The sequence below is a fragment of the Lissotriton vulgaris genome, chromosome 7, assembly GCF_964263255.1.
Source record: "Lissotriton vulgaris chromosome 7, aLisVul1.2, whole genome shotgun sequence".
NCBI classification, from domain to species: Eukaryota; Metazoa; Chordata; class Amphibia; order Caudata; family Salamandridae; genus Lissotriton; species Lissotriton vulgaris.
In genome coordinates, this window is record NC_141695.1 from 1,296,266,154 (window position 1) to 1,296,288,888 (window position 22,735).

The 22,735-nt window shown below is 47.7% G+C and overlaps 1 protein-coding gene across 2 annotated transcripts in view; it reads right to left on the reverse strand.

Moving 5' to 3' along the window:
- Positions 1-22,735, reverse strand: part of LOC147703529 (dnaJ homolog subfamily A member 4-like) — a 104,326-nt gene that overhangs the window by 64,696 nt on the left and 16,895 nt on the right. The window contains exon 1 of one of the 2 annotated variants that reach the window (XM_086931901.1): positions 15,252-15,274. The exons of the other annotated variant lie outside the window; for it this stretch is intronic. The gene's annotated coding sequence lies outside the window, so the exon portion shown is untranslated. Of the gene's footprint in view, positions 1-15,251; positions 15,275-22,735 lie in introns of those variants that run through there. 2 annotated transcript variants of the gene reach the window in all.

The following is a 22,735-nucleotide window of genomic DNA, read 5'->3' on the forward strand; positions in this document are numbered from 1 at the left end:
AAATAGATCGTACAGCCCCTCATAATCTTTCACCTCACTGCCCTTGACCCAACCCTCTAAGGCCTTTCTGGCGTAGTCAAGGAAGTCCACCCAGTTCTGGGTGCTTAATTTGTGGCTCCCCCTGAACTTCTGACGATACCTTTCTGGGGTAAGCCCGAACTTCCTTAACAACGCCAGCTTCATGGTGGGGTAGTTGGTTTGTTCCTCTGGTTCCAGGGCCAGCAGGGTGTCCCGACCAGCAGGAGGCATGTACTTATACAAACTACCCCCCCAGTGCTTCTCCTGCACCCCATGGACCCTTAGAGAGACCTCATAAGCCGCCAGCCACTTAGCTATATCGTCCCCCTGACTGAAGCTCGCTATCAGGTCTTTTGGTAATAGGGTCTGGACTCCCTGGCTGTCTCCTTTGGTTCGCTGCCACCATTCCTTTCAGGAGAGGACCCCCGTCGCAGGCTTTGGAGCTCCAGTTCCTTCAATCTAAACTCATGGAGCATCCTCCTCTCCTCCTTCTCCTGCTCCATCTTGGCCAACTCCCATCTCAACTGTCTTTTCTCCCTCCTATCCGTGAGTTCGGCTTCAGTTAAGCTTCCCCCAGAGGCGCTACTGCCCCTTCTGGAGTAGGACACTGGTCCGGGGAGTAAGTTTTCCCCCTCAGAACGGAATAAACCTTCTACCTCCCCCACCGTGTCCTGGTCTGCCTCCTCATCCTCCACCTTCCTTTCTTGGTGTGCCTCCACCCAAGACCTAAGACTGGTCTGAAGCTCCCCCTTCCTGGCACCATGCTTGAAAAACACCCCCATTTGCTGGCAGAATACTTTCAGCTGTGACACAGAATAGACCTCTAGGTTTTCCAAGGCGAACTCCATTTTGATTCAGGCAAACCTAGAATACACACCAGAAATTGCAGAGTTGCAAGGGCAACCTAAAGCTACCTCCACCCACCACCAGGAACAAATTTGGAAAAATCAAAAAGACAAATTAGGAGGGCCGCAAGGAGAAAACTCCTGGTGTAGGTTTAGTATATTACGTTGAATTACTATTGAGTAGCTGCAACCAAGTCAGAATCCCACCGCTAGGCACCAATCTGTTGGAACTTGGGATAGCCTGGCCTAGGGCAAGACATACTTTTCAGAGGCACAGTGTTAAGGTTGCAGACCACCCAACAGTAAAACCACGCAATAGCACACAAAAATAACGCTACACCAAAATGTGGAAAAATAAGCACTGCTTTATAAAAATAATATACTCTTTGTTTTTGCTCACAAGTATTCACAATTGGAATTTACAACTTTGATCAGGAGAAGTTAATAACACTCTTCTAGCTGTGGAAGAATTACACTTCAAAACATTCAGTTTTCATCAGTTCAAAAATGCTTACTTTTGGGATTGTGAACTTATCTTAATAAGATTACTCTCAGCAGTACTACTTTGCATAAATGATCAAAACAACATTACATTTCATTACTTTACCCTGCCAATTTCACTGGCTATGACTTTACTACAGGGTTAAGAACTTTCCCTCCCTTATTTGCATCTTAATACACCAATTAAATGCACACCCAGAGTGGAATGCAGGAATTTCACAGGTTCACTGTATTCATCAACAATTGCTATAAGTGCCTGAAGGGAGTTCCCCTATGGGCGAGTACTGTCAGCGCTCTTCTGACAATAGTTTATGTTTCCTAGACCTGTAAAAATGAGGTTGGGGTTATGAAGCTACTTTCCCCTCACCTACTATGACACAGCTCAGGAATTAAGATGACAAGAAGTCAGGGCATCTTGCTAGACGCTAGATCTTGTGAATCTTTATCATTAACCACAAGGGCACAGCACCTTCCTTTCTCACCCCCACTCTCCTTACTGTCTCAGTGGCAGTTCTGCCACAGTCCTCCTCTTTTGTCTGACAATCGGCCTCCAAGGGTTCTGCCCAGCTTCTCTGACTAGCTTCTTAGCTTGGGCTGGCGCTGGGGAAGTCGATACCACAAATGTGGGGGCATGCCTGGTTGTCTCCCCTTCCCTACTGCTCAGCGCGGTTCTTCTGTGTTGCGCTGCTGCAGGGACAAGGGGGGTAACTGATGCGAGGAAGCGCCAAAGCCTGCTTCCTCGCCGATCGTTTCCTCGGCGGTCTGGGCGTCTCTCACGCACTCCGGTTCCTTCGCGCAGATGCGGGGGAGTAGTGTGCCGGCTGGGAGTCGGCGCTGATCACCTGACGCTAGAAGCGTCCTCCGCGAAGGCCTGCTCACTTCACACTTCGCCGCGCAAGTTGGAGCATGCGCGGAACTGACGCCGGTAGCGTCTCCTGCAGGGGCCTGCTCGCTTTATAATTCGCCTCACAAAAATGAAGAACAAGGCAGCGCGGGCGCGAGGGACCAGTGTTCCCGCTTGGCGCCGCGCTGTCTCCGCTTCCACTCCCACAGTCTTTCCCCTCACCTGGCTCCAGGGACAACGCTGATTAGAGCGGAACGCTCGCTTGACAGGGCCACAAAGGCTCTGTAGCCACTCGCCTTTCCCTCAAAGCTTCGGGGAAAACACCGGGCTTAACGATGGGCTAGAGCTGTCTTCTCCACAATGCTGGTAAGTGAAGCACTGCCAGGGGGAAATCAGGGAAGTCCTTAAGCAAGAGTGTCCCAACAGGGGTCAATGGGGCTCAAGTGAAGAGGGGGGCTTCCACCTCAGATAGAAAAATCTCTTCAGTAGAAGAAGGTGGTTGGGAGGGATTGGTCAGGGGTAGAAGGGGGAACGTCTCCCTGTAGTGGCTGTCTGTCACAGGGACAAACTAACTGCTCCCAGTGCGTCCTCCTCCTTTCACCACTGCCTCACTCCTCCACTCTCTGGTCAACACAAAATGGCTTCCCAACCTCTGCCCTTATATAGGCAACCCCCACAGAGTCCAGTAGGGTCCAGAAGGTTCTGGAAGGCCTAAGGTTATCCTATGGGGCTGTCTAGGATGTGGCAGTTGGAAACAGTTAGGGCCCTCCATTTTGTGAATTACAGGAGTTTCCTGTCAGAACAGGCCTCTGGGCCTTAGGTAAAAAACTATGAGGGACAAGAGAACACCTATCCCCTTGGCCAACACCTATAAAACAGTCAGTGGACAAAAATTATCAAGGGTATGAGGGGCAAAAAGGGGACAAAATAAATAATAAATAGGAGGGACTACGTCAGAAAGCCAGACAGGTCTAACACCGTTGAATTAATGTGCTAAGAAATATAGACACATTATTTATTATCAGTCTTAACTCAGGACGGATAGCCCGGTAATCAGGATTGTACGGGAGCAGTTTGTCATCTGCAGTGGAATTTTGCAAATGAACCCTGACCTATGATCGTACAATTTTCCTAGAATGTGACATACCTCAACCATTAAACTACCAGACAACATGCTACAAAACAAACATGAAATAATTAGTAATTACCTAATCGTCCGTCTTCCTCGCCACAGTAATTACTAATGAGCATCCTGCTCCCACAGAAACTCCAAGCAAAAGTTAACATTCTAGTCTCCCTATCCCTCCAATATGGCCCCCAGTGGCATCCACTAATCACATAAAAGGATGCAAGATCCACACCACAACCAGTTTTTTTGTTTCTGCACTACTCCGAGTGCTGTTCATGTTCCTCTTTGTTCAGGTAAGTTTGGGGCGGCGGTCCTGCTTTAGCGGACTCTTGGGCCCCATTCCGTGGGGGGGTGGGTGGTTGTTTCTACATGTGCGTGTTCTCCATGTTTCACCCCCCCTCTTTTTTGTCCACATGGGGCATTCTCCTTTGTCTGGCTTTAGCGGACTTCCTGAGTTGCCGTGCCTTTCGATTATGTATTTCCCTTCCTTTGGGTAGGGTGATGTCTCAGGGGTCACTGTGGTAATGGCCCCGCAGAGTCCTGCTTAGCAGTCTCAGCGTGTCTTCCTTCTCTTTGCCTCCCGCGGGTCCTGCCATAGCGGACCTTGCCCGGTTGGTGGTTCCCTCTGGGGCCCTCCCTACTTGGGTTTTGCTGAGTCATACCTTGGCAGAAGCAGCGTCGCTTGCTTTGGGGTTGACTCCGTGATGATGCGGCGCTGGTGGGCTCCCTCCTCCTTCATGGGGTTCGCTTGCGCGTTCCTTCAGCTGAGCTGATGGGGTACGCATTCATCGGTTAGAGTGGGGGGCGTGGCCCATTCCGTAGGCATACGTTTCGGCGCGTGGTTCACTGCACTGTTTATAGGGGACTCCTGGCAGTATTTTCGTGTTTGTGGGCGTGCCGAGTGCCGTACTGCCGACTTTATTTTGGTTTCCATGGAGCTCGGTCCTTGCAACTGCTTTTGATGTGTCCCGGGGAGGAATACGTTCGGACACTTCTTTGCTTGTCGCTTTTTAGGCGCTCCTTCTTACATACTGGGGTTCCTCTGGCTCTCTGGTCGCTGTTCCTTCCTTTGCTTTGTTTCTGCGGGGGCTTGTTACGGAGGTGACTGCTGCTTTACGTGTGGCGGTCTCTGTTCCTCCTTCTGGGTGACCCTGATATGTGCCTGGTCCTTCCTGTGTGTCTGGTGGGGACGGCAGTGTGGTACTTGCAGGTATATTTTCTGCATGGGTCTGCTCTTTTGAAGGTTCTGCAGCGCATTCATTCTTGCCGGTGTGGTCCGGTGTCTGAAGTGACTGGGGAGGACGCTGTTTGTTTCATCCGTTTTGGCGGATGGAGCCTGATTCGTTGTGTGGTTCTGAAATTCTAGACCCTGCTGTAGTACCGGTATCAAGGTCCAACACTCTTGTCACAAAATATCGTCGTACCATGACGAATTTGGTATCGGCAGACTGGTAATGATTAGGACATTATCCCTGTGCATTTGCGTCATGATTGAGCGATGCTAACACCCTTAAATCATGGTTTCCGTTCCGAACCCTCGGACTCCATTTTGTGAACGGCATCCATCTTATGACTTGCCCTCATATAGTCAATTGATTAAAGCCGAGCTTGATCTGAAAGGACACGTCCACCTTAGCTGACTTCCCCATGACCTGGCCAAACTGACTCCACTGCCTCCAGCCAAACCTGTTCGGGCAGCCTCCTCGCCCAGTGGCCGAATGAGATAGCATCAATGCACAACATGCCATAAACCATTCACCACCTACAGACCATGTTTTCTACACACATACACCTGTCCATGTTTCTTGTTTATGGCAAGTTTTATGACAAGGAGGTGCCCTGTTTTATTGAGGTTTCATCGATATCTGATTGTAAATTCCGGGCTGGGCTGGGTCATCTATCACAAACTGGACATCTAAAATATGGGTTGGCCGTCATGACTTCGCTCTTTGTATTATTGTAGAAATATGTGTATAACCATATCATAAACTCAAGAATTCTTGCCTGCAGCTGTTATTTCGGTATAAAGAGGGAAGGCTGGTTCTGTAAAAACGAACAGTCTCCTGAGAACTTACAGCCCGTGCTGTTGTAATTCTAGGACGCTTGTTACTTGGTTGCAGCCAATAAAACTCGATCTCTGACTTCACCTAGAAGACTCTGTGTTTCTGTGGTCCGGAACAGGGAGAACTCAGAGGTCCTCGGGTGTTACCCCTGGCACCACCGGGTTCCTAAAAACCCGGCACCTCAGTTGCCTGTCCGCTACTGTGTCTTCATGATTTTGGCTGTAGAATAGGAGGGTGTGGATGTGGTTGGCTTCCCCGGTTTCTGACCTGTTGTTGTCCTTTGCTTGCTTTGCGGTTTGGTTTTCGACCTCTCTGTAGGGGGGTTCTTTTGTTGGCTACCTTCTCCTATCAGGATTCTGTTAATTTGAGGGGTGCCTCGCCAATTGTTCTGGATGGTGGGAAGGTAGATGCGGCGGTGATGCGCTCTTTATGCGCTGCCCCTGTTTCTGTTGGGACTGCTGCTTTTTTTCCTCCTATGCCGTTCATGCCTTGCTGTTCGGATTTTGGTCCTTGGATGAGTTGTTGGTCCTGGGCGCTGTCCTTTTACCCTAGGTCGCTCAGTTGGTTCGGATGTTTTGTCTGACTTCTGGCTTCTCCTTGACCTGCCCGTTGAGGCCGGGCTCATTGGCCCTTTCGTGGCCGGGTTACTCATTTGTTTGTGTCCCGGTTCCCTGCCTCCTCTTCCTCCTCTTCTGCTCCCTTCGTGACTTGACTCGTTGGCTCCTTGAGGGGGTACTGTGGGTACTCGCCTGTTTATCTTTGTGGTCGACTGCTTGCGGTCTATGTCATCCTTCCCCCTTGGGTCGAGCTGCTGTATGTGGCTCTGTTGGTTGGTGTCTGTTGCCTTGAGGTATGGGGCACTGTCGTACCATGACCTGGGGTTCTGTGGGGCCTGGATGTGTCCTCTATTTTCTATTGGGTGTTGCGGCATGCAACCGAGGAGCTGTGGCTCTGTACTTGGTCTTGTGCCTCTGTTGGCACGGGCTCTCACGGGTCAGGGGTTCGATAGGGTCCTCTGGCCATTATTTGTCTGATATGGTTGGCTTGGTTGGTCCCCCCTGTCTCATTCGGGGTGGGATCTTTGCAGGTATTCCTGCCTCCGTCCTTTCGGATATTTCTGGTTTCACTGGGCCGTCAGGTGGATTTTATCCTTGTTCCTGTACGTCTGGCCTCTCGCTTATTGTCCGCTTCTGTGTTCTGGGCGGTCTTTTGCACTATGAGGTGTTGCCCTTAGCCTGTGTTCCTCCCCTCTTGTCTTTGCTGGGGTTCTGACCCATCGGCTTGGGCATTTCCATGGTATGGGGGCTGTGTTCTTCCTTCCCTGGTTGTTTTTCTTGGTTTCTGCTTGTTCTTTCTCTTTGGACGGGTTCCAAGTCGGGGAGGTTTACCTGGTTCTGGTGGGTCACTATGTTCTGGTATTCGGTCGTAGCCCTGTCTGATTACTTCTCAGGATCTGACGTGTGTTGTTGCTCCCTTCCAGACTCTTTGGAGTTTGTGCTCTTGCCTCCTTCCTGGGTATTGACTCTGGTGTCAGTGCTTTGGTCTCTGTTGTCGGGGACTTGCCCTCCTGTGTACCATGGGTGTTACCTGGCTGACTTGTGAGTCGTGGGTCTGCTGTACTTCTCCTTGATGGTTCTTTGGTCTCGTCTCCATATGTCTCCTGTGATGGGCCATCTTTTGTCTGTTTGAAGCCCCTGTGGTCTGGTTTCAGTTGGGGGGTTCCAGTGTTGGCCGGGATGTGAGAGTCTCTGTTTGGTGCTTGGACGACGATCCTCTGTCCAGGGTTGTCCGTTTCTGTTTGTTCCCTCTCTGGTGGTCCCTTTGCGTACCCATCTGTGATATTGGGGGTGCTACTATGGACTCGCTTCTGTGCAGGGCTGATGGTTGATGGCTCTGTTGTCTTGCTCCTCCTTTACAGGGTGCTATGGCTCGTTCACCTGGGTCTCTTGGTGTTTGTTGCCTTACTGGTATGTCACCTTCTCCGTGTCCGGAAGGGCTGCTGTGTTGTCATGTCCTTCTTCTGTCCTCTGGGGGTTGTTGTGTTCCTTCCCTAGGTTGTCTGAATCTCCTCCTTTGTTGTTTAGGGGGGTCGTTGTTGGCCTCCCTGTCTGCAGTTTCCCTCCTGGGATGGGTGCTTGTTATGCCTGCCTGTCTTGGCTGGGTCTTCCCTTGGGTGGATGCGCTGTCCTCCCGGGTTTGATGGCTCAGTGGACTTAAACAGCCCCTGCAGGGGCCTGTGTTCGACCTCATGGTCACAGGTTATAATCCCGGCGGGTCCCCTCTGCCTTTCATCCATTTGGGGTCGTTCAAATGAATGCCATTGTGTTGGATGTCGATAGACGTCTGTTATTCTGTGACAGTACTCCTTTGGTAGTTGTCCTTTGGCCCATGGTCCTGTTGTCTGTTTTCCCTCCGGTTCCCCTTCTTCCGGCTGTTTTGCAGGCACCGCCACCTATAGGTTCCTCTGTTGGGGTTGGCAGTGCGTTCGTGTTGGGCGTTGTCATGCCTTCCGTGCCCCTTGTTGGACGCTCTGGTTCCTCTTCCGGTGCGTGGGTCTTTGGCCTTGCCTCTGGGTCCATGTTCCCTGGTCCACTGTGGTTGTTCCTTGATGGTTGAGGTTCTTCTCCGGTTGTCCTGCCGCCACTCTCCTTTGCATTCTTACACTACGAATTGGATCTCCATTGCTAGTGGGGTTCTGTGACCTGTTCGGTCTGTTGAGGGTTTGGATCCTGCTCGGGTCCTGGCGTTTTTCGGCAGGCGGTTTTGTTTTGAGATGGGCCCTTTCTCCCCTCCGTGTTCGGTGGGCGGCCGTTCCGGATTTTCCTGGTCTCCCTTTTGTCGCTGGGGAGCACTTGGTGGTTCGTCTTTTAGAGTTCCTGGCCTTTCCATGCCCGTATCCTGTCTTGTCTCGTCATCCGTGGGGCCTTTCGGTGGTGTTTTGGTCCTTGTGGGGTGCCCCTTTGGACCATTTGGAGTCGGTGGCCTTGTGGTTTTGATGTGGACATTGTTTTTTGTTTTTGGGGGGGGCTGTTGCCTTTGCCAGACATGTTGGGTTGTTTCCTGCGGGATGCACCTTCTTTGTGGAGTTTGGTGGATGGAGTGCTCTTGCGGGCTCTTCCTGCTTGGTGCCACTGGTGGATTATTTCATTGGTCGGCTGTGGTGGTCCTCCCTTTCTTCTTCCTGTTCCTTCGTCTGCGGGGGACTCTGCATGGCTCCTTTTTGGGGTATGATGCGTGCCTTGTTGCCTTGCTGGTCCCGCTTGGCTTCTTTTGGTGTTGCCCTCCTGGGCCAGCGGCCGTCTCTTTCCTCTCTTGTGTCGGTGGATTCGGGAGACTGTCTTTTTGGCGTATGTTGTCCGTTCTGTGGTTCCCTCTCGTCCTCTTCTGGGGCATTCTTCTCGTTCTGTTGCTGTTTCTTGGGCAGCCTTTCGGGTGTTTCCGTGTGCAGGGCGGCCGTTTGGTCTCCCCTCATTCCTTCTTGTCTCTTTCCCGGCTTCCGGTCGGAGTCGGTGCTTCGGTTGCCTTTGGCTCTTCGTTTCTAGGCTCAATGGTTTCTTGAGATGTGTGTCTCTCTCCATTGTTGTCTCTGGGATTGTTGTTGTAGTGCCTTCCGTGTGTGGGCTGTGATTCTTATTCATGAAGCTTATATTGCTTTGGTATCTGCTCATTGGTAATTACTGTGGCGAGGAAGACGGACGAGGAGGTAATGCCCCGGTTACTTACCGGTAATCTTCATTAGTCCTAGTCTTCCTCGCCACAGTATAGTTTCCCTTCCCTCCCAGCCCTTTTGTTGTGGCTTCTTGTATACAGCTTTGGTTTTCAGGTCGTGGTGTGGATCTTGTATCCTTTTATGTGATTGGTGGTTGCCATTGGGGGCCATATTGGAGGGATAGGGAGACTAGTATGTTAACTTTTGCTTGAAGTTTCTGTGGGAGCAGGATGCTCATTAGTAATTACTGTGGCGAGGAAGACTAGGATTCAAAGTAATGAAGATTACTGGTAAGTAACCGGGGCATTCCTTACTGCCTTTTGTTTTTTTTATTATAGGCTTGATACTGTGTGACACACTGCTTGCTTCGCTGAATGACTGAAGCTGCGGATGAAAAGCTGGGACCTAAATCTGCATTGGTCAGTCCGACTCCGGAGGAAACACTCCCAATTCAGTGTCAAGGAAGGACGACGAGGCTCGAGCTAATAATTCATCATAAAACCGGAATGCATTATTTGATTGGTAGCGGCCATAGAGCACTAGCGCTTCTATGATTTACTTATGCTGAGATGAGCTGAGGCAAGGATGTCATGTCACCTCACCAGCTGTTTCTGATGGTCCGAGTGCGGGAGGAAACCGTTATCTCGCACTACAAAGCATATGTTGTTATCGCGTGCATTGTAATCTGTAGTTCCGGCCATAGCCATAAGTAGTAAGTGCTGGTGCTAAGCACCGTAAGACACTGGCACAAATTAGGCATTGCCCTTGGTCGAGTTTGCCCTTTATAAAACTGCAAACACTTAATAACCACCCAGACGTGTCTCATTTACACCAAATGTAATATTGGTTGATAGTACACCCTTTTTAGGTTTTGCTTGCGCTGTGCTTGTGAAATCTCTTGTATTTAATATATCTCAAAGGGGGACTCATCAGTTTCCAAGACCAAATTACTGTGTTAATTCACTTTTGTTGGACTTTATTTGTGTTGGCTTTCACTGGCTGCACGCATTCACGTTACTTCTACTAAAGCTGTTCACACTGTTTAAGCCCCATTCACTGTCAAGGTAAGATCTCTTCCCACGGAAAAGGCAGACATCTTTTAACAGTATGCTGAAATGCTTGCTTTTTTATTACTTAGTTGTAAAGCAGATGCCAGTCAGTCGGTCAGTCAATACCACTTTATTCGATTAATAAAAATCATAAAAGTATACTTTAAAATACATCCATGATTACAATCTTATAAAACTCCTATATACAATACAAAATTTCTCAAAGAAAAACAATTTCTCAAAGAAAATTCATTATTCTATCATTCCTGTGTTTCTTAGTTTCTTAATCCGAGTGGCAGATACTAAAAAATTTGCAATATAAAAGATGTTCCGTGTGTTATCCAATAATTGTAGATACAGTAAGGCTGGTTTAACCTGTAAAAACCCTTTATCTTTTAACAGTGGGATTATGTACTTCTTACGGATATCTATATAAAATGTACAAAAAAATGTAAAGTGCGCAGTATCCTGAATTGAATAACAATCACAGGTACAGAGAGCAGCGTCCTCTGGTTTGCACCACCCTACAAAATCTCCCAGAATGAGATGAATCTGGTTAAAACGAAATCTTGTTAATAACCAACGATGGAATGGTTTTGAGACAATTTTTAAATAGGGATGAATAGTTAAGGTTGGTACTAATAAATAGTGTGCCCTAACCAGAGGTTTTTTAGTTCCACTGCCTCACGTTCCTGTTCTCTAAAATTCAGGAAGTTAGTTTTAACCCACTTTACATCTGCTTTTACTATTCCCTCAGGTACAAAAAAGATCTCAGGTCGTCCCAGTATCGTGAACATTGCTTTGATATAGGACAGCCACTGTACCTCATTAGCTCTCTCTAAACTCACACAATCCTTTAAAATCTTATGATAGCTCCGGATTCAGCCATGTTTTGATCCAACAGAGTAGGGGGGCCATACTCATTAAATCAGAAACATATCCCATCCCTAACTCCTGATAGATTGCAAAAGTTGCAGTGGACTGGGGAAGGGATAGGAGTGAACGAAAACATTTGTTTTCCGCCTTCTGTATACATTCCATTTGTTTATAGCCCCAAATTGCGGCACCATATGTCGCGATTGCCAGGCATTTTGCCTTATAGATAGAAAGAATAGCTTCACATGGTTTACCACCTAAACGCTGAGCAAAACTAAGTAAGGCTGAAGAAGATCTTCTTACGGCATTTACTTTGGCAGAAGATTGGGCAGCCCAGGAACCTTTATCATCAAACAGGACACCCAAATATGTGAAGGCCTTCACTCTTGTGACCTCTGCCCCCTTGCAGTAAAGAGATCTAATATTATTCTTGCGCAAACCCAAGGACCACCAGAAATGCACTTATCAATGTTCACCACCAAGTCCAAAGAATTCATAAATTCCCCGAATGAATTCAGTAGTTTTTGGAGTCCTAGCGGGGTGCGTGCCAGTAATACTGCATCATCCGCGTATAGGAGTACCGGGATGGTAATATTTCCTATACACGGGATGTCCGAGGTAGCTTTAACCAGGGTTTTGTCTATGGAGTTTATATATAGGGTAAAAAGCAGAGGGGCCAGGATACACCCTTGGCGGACCCCTCTACCAGATTTAAACCTTCTAGTACAATTACCCTCCTGCATCATCCTAATAGACGCGTACAAATCCCGGTGCAAATCAGCCAGATAGTATACCAGGCAAGGATCAATACCCAGATCAAGCAGAATATTCCACAGCCTTGACCTGTTCACCAGGTCAAAGGCTGTGGATAAATCCATGAAGCCAAGATAGATTGACCCTTTAGATGCTACAGTGTATTTATTTGTTAGCGGATGTAAGTTAAGACACTGGTCCACAGTACTTCTGCCTGATCTAAATCCGTATTGAATATTCGTCAGTATCTCTTTTTCTGTAACCCAATCCGAGATCTTGGCTAGGATTACTTTACCTAGGATTTTGACAGAAGAATCTATTAGTGATATGGGCCTATAGCACCTAGGGTCCCCTCTTTGCCCTTTTTTGAACACAGGAATAATAATAGAGTGAGACCAGGAGACAGGAAACTCCTGGACCACTGTTGAGTTAAAAACATTAGTTAAAATTTGTGCCCACAGTTTAGTGTTACATTTATATAGGTCCGCTGGGACTCCGTCAGGGCTGGGGCCTTATTACTGGCCATATCAACTATTGCCATCTCCACATCCTCCTCGGTAAATACCAAGGGGGACAGGGGGATACTACTATAAGGGGCCAGAAAAGGTTCAGACACCTCATTACTCCCATACATTTATTTCTAAATGGATCAGCCATTCGTCTTCGGGGATATTTACTTCTAATACACAGTTCTCATCACCCGAAAACAGCGGGGAATTAACAATGGACCAGAACTTTGAACTGTCCCTTAGAACTTCGTTGGACATTAAAGCTTCCCAAGCCTCTGTTTTAATTTCATTTTTACGGGTCTGAACCACTGTCTTATATTCTTTTCTAAGGCTAACTATGTGAGCTTTATCCCTACGTTTAGTTTTAACGGCCTTTAATAGGTCTTGGTGACCTCTAGAACATTTAGAGTCGAACCATCTTTTTCCTTCTCTTGGCTTAGGCCTAAATGTAGTTGTAAGCTCTGTGGCCACCTGTGTGCAAATTGCTTCAAAGGCTATATATAATTACTGAATCAGCAGAGGTAGAGGGGTTAGCACCCTTTTCTATTTCGTCGCCAACCTCTATACGTAAATTTTCATAAAAGCGTTCGGGGATTACTTTGGCCCATTTCAGCCTCCTTCCTTGCTCCTTGATTTTCACACCAGTGAGTCCTTCTCTAATGTCTGGAGCATCTAAAAAGGCGAATCCTTTGTTCAGTTCTAATATAACCAGGTTATGATCGCTAAAAATTTAACATAAAGCATTATAAAAAAGTGCATGGCCTAAAAGTGCTGAAGAAATAAAAACATAATCAATTACTGTGTCTCTATCCCTTGCCTTGAACGTAGCGACCCTCTCACTATTGTCATAAAAACCAGGCTCATAAAGGTCAGCATTTAGAAGAAGTTCTTCCAAGGCTTCCCCCTGGCAGTATGTTCAAAATGTGGGAGAGACGAAGAGGCGGGACCATGAATTTCAGTAATACAACAATTTGTTTTACACAGATGTATATTAAAATCACCCATCAGAATGGTATAAACATAAGTGGATTGCTGTTCCTTATATGATTCTAAAAATTGCATCAAAGTGCAAAGGTGCTCATTATTATACACACTTTCCCTAGAGTTATAAAAATTGATTAACAATATTTTAGGGTTGTTTGGAGAAGTGAGTTCTGCTATTAAGCAGTTGGGAGAGGGTGACTCTAACAGCTGTACTGAACCTTTAACTCTTACCGAGAAGAGGAACATGAGGCCTCCTCTATCTCTACCTGACACTGAAATGCGGGCGGGCATAAAATACGATTTATAGCCATCAACCCAAAAGTTACACTCCCTAACCCAGGTCTCTTGCAAGGCAATGATCTCATATTCTTTTATAACTTTTAACCAGGTCTGGTCATCCCTTTTTGTGCGTAACCCTGCAATATTCCAACTTAATAGCCTAGATGTCCCTGTCCCCCGCTTTAGAAACATTAAGGGTGTTCAGGACGACGTGTCGAGGCTTGATAGCGAGGGACACCAGTCAATCAACCTCCTCTAACTGTGACAGGGAGGAGAACCTATTGGACAACGGTAATAACTCCTTTCTCTCGGTTGCCTGGGTACTAGATGCTTTAACTACTGCCCCGGGTCTAGGGTTAACCCAACCGCATTGATGATCTATATCATTGGAATTGGAGGGGCCATAGGGGGTCCGAGTTAAACTCCTAGTGGTCTGTACTGGGGGAGCTCTTATATCTATGTTAGGGCTTCTAAAAGGTGGATAAAAAACCCCAGTGGTAGAGCCCTGATGTCTCCTTCCCCACTTTTTATAGCTGAGGCATCCCAGAACAAACGGTCTGCAACATCCAGTTTATTAAAATTAACAATAACGCAATCCCCATTTAAATTCTTCCGTAAATTACCTAACCATCCAACCCGTCTGGCCATGATAATACTAGAGGAGATTTCCTTGTCTCCAGAACAGTTATTATCACACCAATTTTTAGTGATTGCTATTAGGGTTTCTGTGGTTTCTGCTTCTCCTGACTTCAAAGGGGGGACCCCTACAAGTATCGCGACCAACGGGGCCGCCTCAGGAGGGAGGTTAATGAAGGATTGAGTAACTATTTTAGACCCATTTATTAGTTCCCTAGAATTATTCTGATCCCCTGAATATACAGGGAGATTTTGTGCCTCACTATTTCTATCAGAGCTCCTTTGTGACAACTCCACCCCACTGTACTCATGGGGTTCTTTTAGTCTAGTGGGCCCAAGTACACAATTCATTTCCATTGGAGAGTCTGGAAGCAAACTCCCATTTCCCTCCTTAACTAGATTACTAGAGCAATTTTTAGGATTTGCCAGCTGTGGGGCATGCTTCAGACCAGGAACACTGTCATGCACAGCTAAAATGGAATTCAACCGCTCACATTTTTTCAGTAAGCCTGCAACACAAATGATCATAGTGTCAATAATGTATTTGGCTATACTGGTTAATGCTGTCTCCAATCTCGATGTGAAAATATCCTCCACCATTTCTAGCATCGTTTCCTTCATCAGCCTAATCGTAACGGGGCCTTGTTTTACAGGAGTATCTTTGGTAGCTCTATCCCTCTTATAAGTCCTCTTTACCACTCCCTTGGGCTTATGTAACTGCCCCCTAGTACCTGAGGCCTGGATGGGGGAATTTCTTATTGACTCTTGATCATCCACCTTGGTGTCAACATGTTTTGGCCTCAGGTTATCTGGTAGTGGCTCAATTATTATCAATGGCTCCAGAGGGATTTGGTTTATCACAGTCGTATTCAGAGAGGAGGGCCCCGTTGCATGTACATTATTTAAGTCCAGCCCCAGTTCCCTTTCTGCATTTGCTATTTCAGTGTTCAGAGCGCCGACAGCAGATGTCAAATAAGAAATAATGCTGTCCGATTTTCTAGGGACTTTAGCCTTAACACCCCCCTTGATCTTGAGTAGACTGATGTTTCCGCTTACCCATTATGTAGATCAAACGTACGAGGAGTGGCCCAGCCCGGCCTCCTTCGGGCACAGACGGCCCGGGCTTAGCCGCGGGGCGGAAGGGGATGCTGGAAATATCTGGTAGGAAGGGGGCGGGGCTGGATAGCGCTGATGCTTCACGGGACAGCGAGTCCCTCGCCCTGCTTCTCCCGCCGCCCTGCCTCTCTGCTCAGGGGTTCTGGTTGCTGTGCGCCAAGTCAGGTAATGTTGCTTCCCTGGTTGCTGTGCGCTGCGTCTCCCACGGAGCACGAGACGCGAGGTGGTTTTAATGTGCTCGGTAGGAGGGGGCGGGGCTCGATAGCGCTGATGCTTCACCGGACAGCGAGTCCCTCACGCTGCTTCTCCCACCGCCCTGCCTCTCTGCTCAGGGGTCCTGGTTGCTGTGCGCCGAGTCAGGTAATGTTGCTTCACTGGTTGCTGTGTGTTGCGTCTCCCGCGGAGCGGGAGACGCAAGGTGGTTTTAATGTGCACGGTAGGAGGGGGCGGGCTGGATAGTGCTGATGCTTCATGGGACAGCGAGTCCCTCGTGCTGCTTCTCCCGCCGCCCTGCCTCTCTGCTCAGGGGTCCTGGTTGCTGTGCGTCAAGTCAGGTAATGTTGCTTCCCTGGTTGCTGTGTGCTGCGTCAGATCCTTTAGCCTTAGAACGTTTGTGGTATTTCTTATTCATGCCTCAGTGCCTTTCTTTGCACTTTGTAGGCATAATCAGATTTATTTTTTCAACTTCTATTTGTTTATTATAATCAAATTCTAAATGAATAATATGGCATGTTAAAAATAAAGTTAATACACAAGAGCTATGTTATATTTCACTACTAAATAGGCAGCCACAAGTGCAGTCACCTTGCAGACAACAGGGTCATGATTTGAATGGTGTAGCAGGTGCAGTAGTACCAGGCCCAAATGTTGTCAGAACTCCTCTAAACACCTAATATTGCTATATTTTACTACTGAACAGGCAGTCATAACTGCAGTCACCTTACAGTTAAAAGGTGCTTGATTTAAATGGTGTAGCAGATGCAGAGGCACGGGGGCCAAAAGTTGTCATAACTCCACTAAACACCAAATATTGTTATATTTTACTACTAAACAGGCAGTCAAAAGTGCTGTTATCTTGCAGGCAACAGGGTCATTATTTGAATGGTGCAGCAGTTTCAGTGGCACCGGACCTGAACATTTTCTTAACTCCTCTAAATACCTAATATTGCTATATTTTACAACTAAACAGGCAGTCATAAGTTCAGTTATCTAGCAATCACGAGGGTCATGATTTCAGTAATGCAGGAGGTGCAGTGGCACTGGGACCAAAAGTTGCAACCACCCCATAAACACCTAATACTGCTATATTTTGTTCCTAAACAGGCAACCACAAGTGCAGTTACTTTGCAGCCAACATGTCGTAATTTGACAATGGCCGGGTTAGCGCTTAGCTTTGCTACATGTTATTTCCCTTAACTTGGCCTTATTTGAAAACGCCATTTTGTATGCTACGGCGGCCATTTTAGGGAATCAGCGGCCTCGTGGTCAGCATGCCCTTTAGTCCTTTGTCCGTGCCGCTGACCACTCGAGTTTGCCCAGCAACAGGCTATTTTTAGTAACGGTCAAGCCTGTACATGCGCAGTTCCCGCTGACCAGTCACCCCTCAGGAATGTTCCGCCAAAACTGACCAGTGGAGTTGTAACCCCTCCCATGAGTTGGCTGTGTTCCAAAAATGACCATATATGTACCTAAACTCTGTAACTTTGTACCGCCTACCTTTTTATTACCTGTAAATTGTATAAAAGAAGGACTCGCACCAACGTTCGGTGTGATACTTCTTGCATTGCCGAAGGGTGCTGTAGGAATGTACCACCACCCCATGGGGTCTTAATAAACTTGTCTTTTGTACTTTTCAGTTTCCGTGCCAACAGTTCTTTTGGTGTAAGTGGGTATTTCTTCGGAGCATGTAGGCCTTGGGAACCCAATACCACAAATTGGCGACCACGAAGGGACTCATCGGCGACTCGGATGCCCGAAGGAGAGGTCGTGACGAAGGATTGGAAACTCGCCATGGACGCGTACGCTGCCACTGAGTGACCCGAGTCTTGGCACCCACAGTGTTTTCTTCCTTTCCTTCTGATCTGACCTTCCAGGTGGCGCCGGTCTCCGACTGAGATCCTGATCGTCTGCGTTGCTGTACAGTGCCCGTTTGGCTGATTCGGTTAAAGACCTTGGCAGTTGGAATCTGGATATTTGAGATTGGGTAAGATTTGTGATCGGTAAGGTAGTCTACGGACGCTTACTGAAGTTCTATGATTGTGACTATGATTTGAGTTAGCTAACATTTTGACTTTGTGAACTTTGAATATATATGTGTAGTGCACTTCACATAGGCAGGCATGTAGAGATGTTTCTCTAATTTTGTTTGTACTCTGAGCGGCACATTTGTGTGAAGTACTGTAAGTGCCATTTTTATGGTATCACGCTTTCGTGGTACTTTTTGAACATGCCTGTTTTAAGCACACTCCGAGGGATGTGCTGTCTTGGAAATGGTACCACAATTAGGTTAACGGAATCTCAGCCGGCTCCTCCAGAGGGGACTCCCAATCGTGAGATGTATGTGAAATGTGGCCTTCCCCCTATACTGTACAGTAAATTATGGCATAAATACACTAGAACCGATCCTGAGTTGCAATGGCCACTACATGGGTCGTTTGATTTGCGAAAGGTTCCGTTTGTGGAGCAATGTTTGTTTCAGCGCAGGTCTAGACAGGATATGTTTGATTGTGTACGAATGTGGGAGAAAGCGGTGCGTGAACGTATGAAGCGTGAGGTTGCCTTGGCGGACAAAGAGCAGCACAAGGCTGCTCGAGATAAAGCTTTAAAGCTTGAGGAAAAGGAGGCGCAGGAAAAGAAAGAGAGGGAGGCACGGGAACGTAATTTGCAAACGACCGGTCAATTTCCTATTCGACGACCGCTTTATCCTGTCCTTAATAATGAAATTGATGATTTTTCGTTATTAGATCGATCTCCGCCTCCGTATGTTCAGCCTACGGCTCCGACTGAAGATTCTGGTGATGAAGAACGGGATAAGTCGGATGGGGAGGATAAATCGAGTGTCAGGTTATCTGCAGAGAGATCCACGGAGTTGCGTAGTTATGCTAGAAAATTAAATTTGAATCACGTAACTGTGGTAGAAGTTGTAGCTGAGAGGGGTAAATGGACAGAACGAGAATTGATGTGTTTTTTGAATACTTTTGCAGACGAAGTTGTTACTCGATTTCGTAAATATTCAGAGACCTTAGAACCTAAGGCTGTGTCGGTCCATCGTGAGAATTTGGATAAAGGTTTATTTGTTATTGCAGATGTCGATGACCTTTTCAAACAACTGCTCCAGCTACGGGAAGAGGCGTCCAGATTGCGGGAAGAAGGAAAAAAAGCGAAGGAGTCCGTGCCGGGGTCGACGGAGCAGTTCAAAGAGTGTTCTCTCCGGGGCTCAGATAAGAATTCTAAAGTGCATTTTATGCCTATGCGTGAAGCTGCACCTTTGTATGTTCCCCCTAAAGGGGACGGTACAGATGATGATAAAACGTCGGCAAATTCAAAGGGGTATTTTGTATACAATTGGGTGTATACGCCTTGGAATAGAGCAGATGTTATGGCATTGAAAAACGCTTTACCTGATCTCCGTAAGAATCCGGCCGCATTCTATGAAGGGGTGGAGGGGGCCATTTCCTCTTGTGTTATGACTCTTGTTGATATAGATCTCTTCTTTGGATTAATTCTTCCGCCTGATATGTGGAGGTCGATTCGTAAGACTAATGATCAAACGATGTTTGGGGCAACTTGGAAAGAAATAAGCCAGGCTGTCTTAGACAGGGAACCTGCATGTAAACCATGTGATTTAATTTTAGAACTCCCAACGGCTATTTTGAAAAAACTAAAAGCGCTCGTTCCTCCTAAAAAGATCGATTGGACTATGTTAGCTTCGTGCAAACAGAAGCCAGATGAATCAGTATCTGACTTCTTTACACGCTTCGAAGAAGTGTTTCATGATTATAGTGGTCAATCGTTAACAGATGATACGGGTAGGCATTTGTTTGTTGATAAGTATGTGGCTAATCTCCTACCGGAGATTGCAAAGCGATTAAAAACGAGTGAAAGTTCCTCGACCACAGCGACCCCTGCGTCTTTGTTAACTATGGCACAGTATTATGAGCGGCAGGAATTAGAGGCTAAAGAAAGTGTAGATAAGAAAACGAAGGAATTGAAAACGAAGGTGATGTTGGCGCAGGTTCGCGGGGCGCAATCTAGAGGGAATGATAGAGGCAGGCGAGGAGGGGGTAATGCGTCGTACGGTCGTACTGACATTGCGGAGGACCAATGTGCATATTGTAGAGAGTTTGGGCATTGGGCTGAAGATTGTCCGGTGCTTCGTGAGCAACGTAGTCAGCGTGGTCGTGGAGGTGGAAGGTCAAGGAATAATTATTCAGGAGCGAGAGGTGGCGGAAGTGATCGTGGTAGGTTTGAAACGAGTGGCCGTGGTCAGGATGAACGAAATACTTTTGATAGACGAAATCAATATCAGATATCGGAGGGTGAGAGTGTGGAACATCAGGATTATGTGCATGCATAGGACTGCGTAGGATGGGGTACGGAATCAGTTGAAGTGCCAGTAGATCAAAGAGGTCCATATGTATCAGCGGGCATTTTGGGTTCTACTGATCAGTTTTTAGTTGACACAGGAGCTACTCGTAGTGCTTTGTCCAAAAACTTGGTTCCAAGGGCTCCCCTGTCTGGCGAAACGATAACATGTATAGGGTTTGATGGCACACCCTCTCCTAGCCCATATCACAACCTTTTGCACTTTGTATTGACAAATTTTTCAGTTTTTGTCCATTTTTGTTGTCACCACACACTCCAGATAACATTATAGGCATTGATTTGCTCAAATACTTTCGAGCAACGATACGCTGCGCTCCTGAAGGAGTGCGAGTTATTTTGAACGATAATTACCCAGATTCAGGCAGATTTTGTACAATGAAGGAAATTGAAGCATTAGCCTCTCTCCCGCACACGTTATGGGCGACGTCCAATACGGATGTGGGACAGATGCTTATTCCACCTATTCGAATTACTGTCAAAGAGGGAGTACTTTTGCCACGTGTACCACAGTATAAGATCTCTGGGGAAGGTGAAATTGCTCTGACGCATATCGTTCAGGATTTGATCATTGCGGGAGTGGTGGAGGAAGTTCCTTACAATGTCTGTAACAGCCCTATTCTTCCGATCCTTAAGAAAGACACTGACGACAAAGTCTATCGATTTATTATTGACTTGAGAGAAATTAACAAAATTGTCATTCCCCAATATCCAGTGGTGTCCGATATCACGACATTGCTTACATTGGTCCCTCCAACAGCAACGACCTTTTCTGTCATTGACCCTAAAAACGCATTCTTTTCTATTCCCATTCATCCCGACAGCAGATACCTATTTGGCTTCACGTTAAATAATAAATAATATAGATTTTGTCGTGTTCCTCAAGGTTACACAGAGAGTCCTAGTATCTATAGCCAGGCTTTGAAAAGACAGCTCGATTCTTTTGAATTGCAATCTGGAGTAGCACTTATACAGTATGTCGACGACCTCCTGTTGGCAGCAGACACTTATGCACAATGCGAGGAGAGTACGCTTGCTTAGCTTTCCTTTTTGGCTCAGAACAATCATAAAGTCTCTAAGAAAAAGCTACAATACTGTAGACCCAAGGTGACCTATGTGAGAAGTTGGCCCGATATGCAACGTTCGCTATTCTAGCGACCGCTATGTATCGTTCCAACGACCCTTATGGTGTTTGGTTGTAAGTCAACCTATAGACCAGCTATCCTAGTAGCGTGGATACGAGCAGTCTAAGGCTAAAGACTCGAGAGGGCGTGTTAAGCCAGCTGTTTACCACACATGTACCCCTTGAACACCCAGTGAAAGGACACCACACAAGTGTTATGAAAATAAACAGGATATTTATTAAGATTCACAACAGCCCTGGACTCTTTATGAGGACAGGGTACTAAGCACAAACCAAATCTCTTAGGAAAATACTTCAAGTGCACAATTAAAACAAGTGTCCGAGGACACGGAAAGTTTAAGGTCTCGGGCGGACCCGATAAGGCAAGTCGGAAGCGAGGGACTCGGGACCCTAGAGTAAAGAGGCTATGCAGGCACCGAAATGCCGAGTTACCTAGCCACGAGGGCTGCGGCTGCACAAGTCTTACAGGTGTCGGGGTCTTCGCTGACGAGCCAGGAGCCGGAAGAAAGGAGTTGCTGGCCGGTGACCAGTGCTGAATAGTTCGTAGAGATCCAAGCCTGGATCAGAGATTGATGATACCTGAAAGCAGAGGGGACCAAGTTCGTACTACTAGCCAGTAGTCAGAGGGTACCAGGAAGGCACCGGTTGGCCGTCACCTCGACCAGGTGAGTGGGCGACGCTAGGCTCTGCAGTCTCACGGACCAGGAGGCGTTGTCGGCGACCACGGTGGAGGTGCGAGCTGTCCCACGAAGGATGATGCTGTCGGCGTCGCTGGGCCCAGGATGGGGCAACAAGCCTTGGCAGATCTCAGGGCCACGTGGTGGGCCTAAGATGGCGTCTTGAGTGGACCAGGAGGGCCCGGGGTGCTTCTCGCAAAGATGGAAGCAAGGGCCAGTCTGGAGCAACCAGACCAGCAGAGTTGATTGTCGGATGTCGTCACAGAAGGGCACAAGCCAGCGGCTAGTGACCAGACAACGTGCTGAGCAGCGAGCAGAAGGGCCCCACGCAGATCGTGGAGATGCTGGGAGACTGCACTTCGGTGCTGGAGCGGCTCAGGGTCGGGGCTTCTCGGACCCCAGAGCACTCACCAGAGAATTGCTTCGATGGTCGTGCTGGTTAAGAGCGTGCAGGTTCTGATGATGGCCGGTCCCTCGAGGTCTCGTCGCACCCACAGATCACAGCTGAGCTGATGACGTGGGTAGAGGTCAGAGGTGCCAGGGAAGCCGGTTCTCGTCGAGCTGGGCCGTCGGATTCCTTGAGGAAGGACTTACAGCAAACCGCAGAGTTCTTAGATGGTGCCCGCTGATGCAGGGTGACTACTCCTTAGCCACAAGGGAGAAATCTTGAGAAGAGTCTCGAAGTCCTTTCGTAGAAAGTATTCTTGATTCAAAGATGATCTAATTTGGAAGGGTCCCCGCTCCGATCTTTATCCTAAAGAAAGGGGTGGGTACATGACTAGGTCCTGCCCTAAGGGTGGGACCAGGAAGGGGGGTAGTTACGCCCCTCTCCCCTGCCGGACTTTCCCCAGGCCAGGGCTGGCGCCCCTGGAACTGGTTCTGACCGGCAGATGCGTAGTGAGCACCGGGGTGCCACTCCGCAGTCACCTTCTCGCAAAAGCCCTACCTACCCAGAATACACAAACCCTGTCTGGGACGGTGCGAACACCGCCCTCGACAGG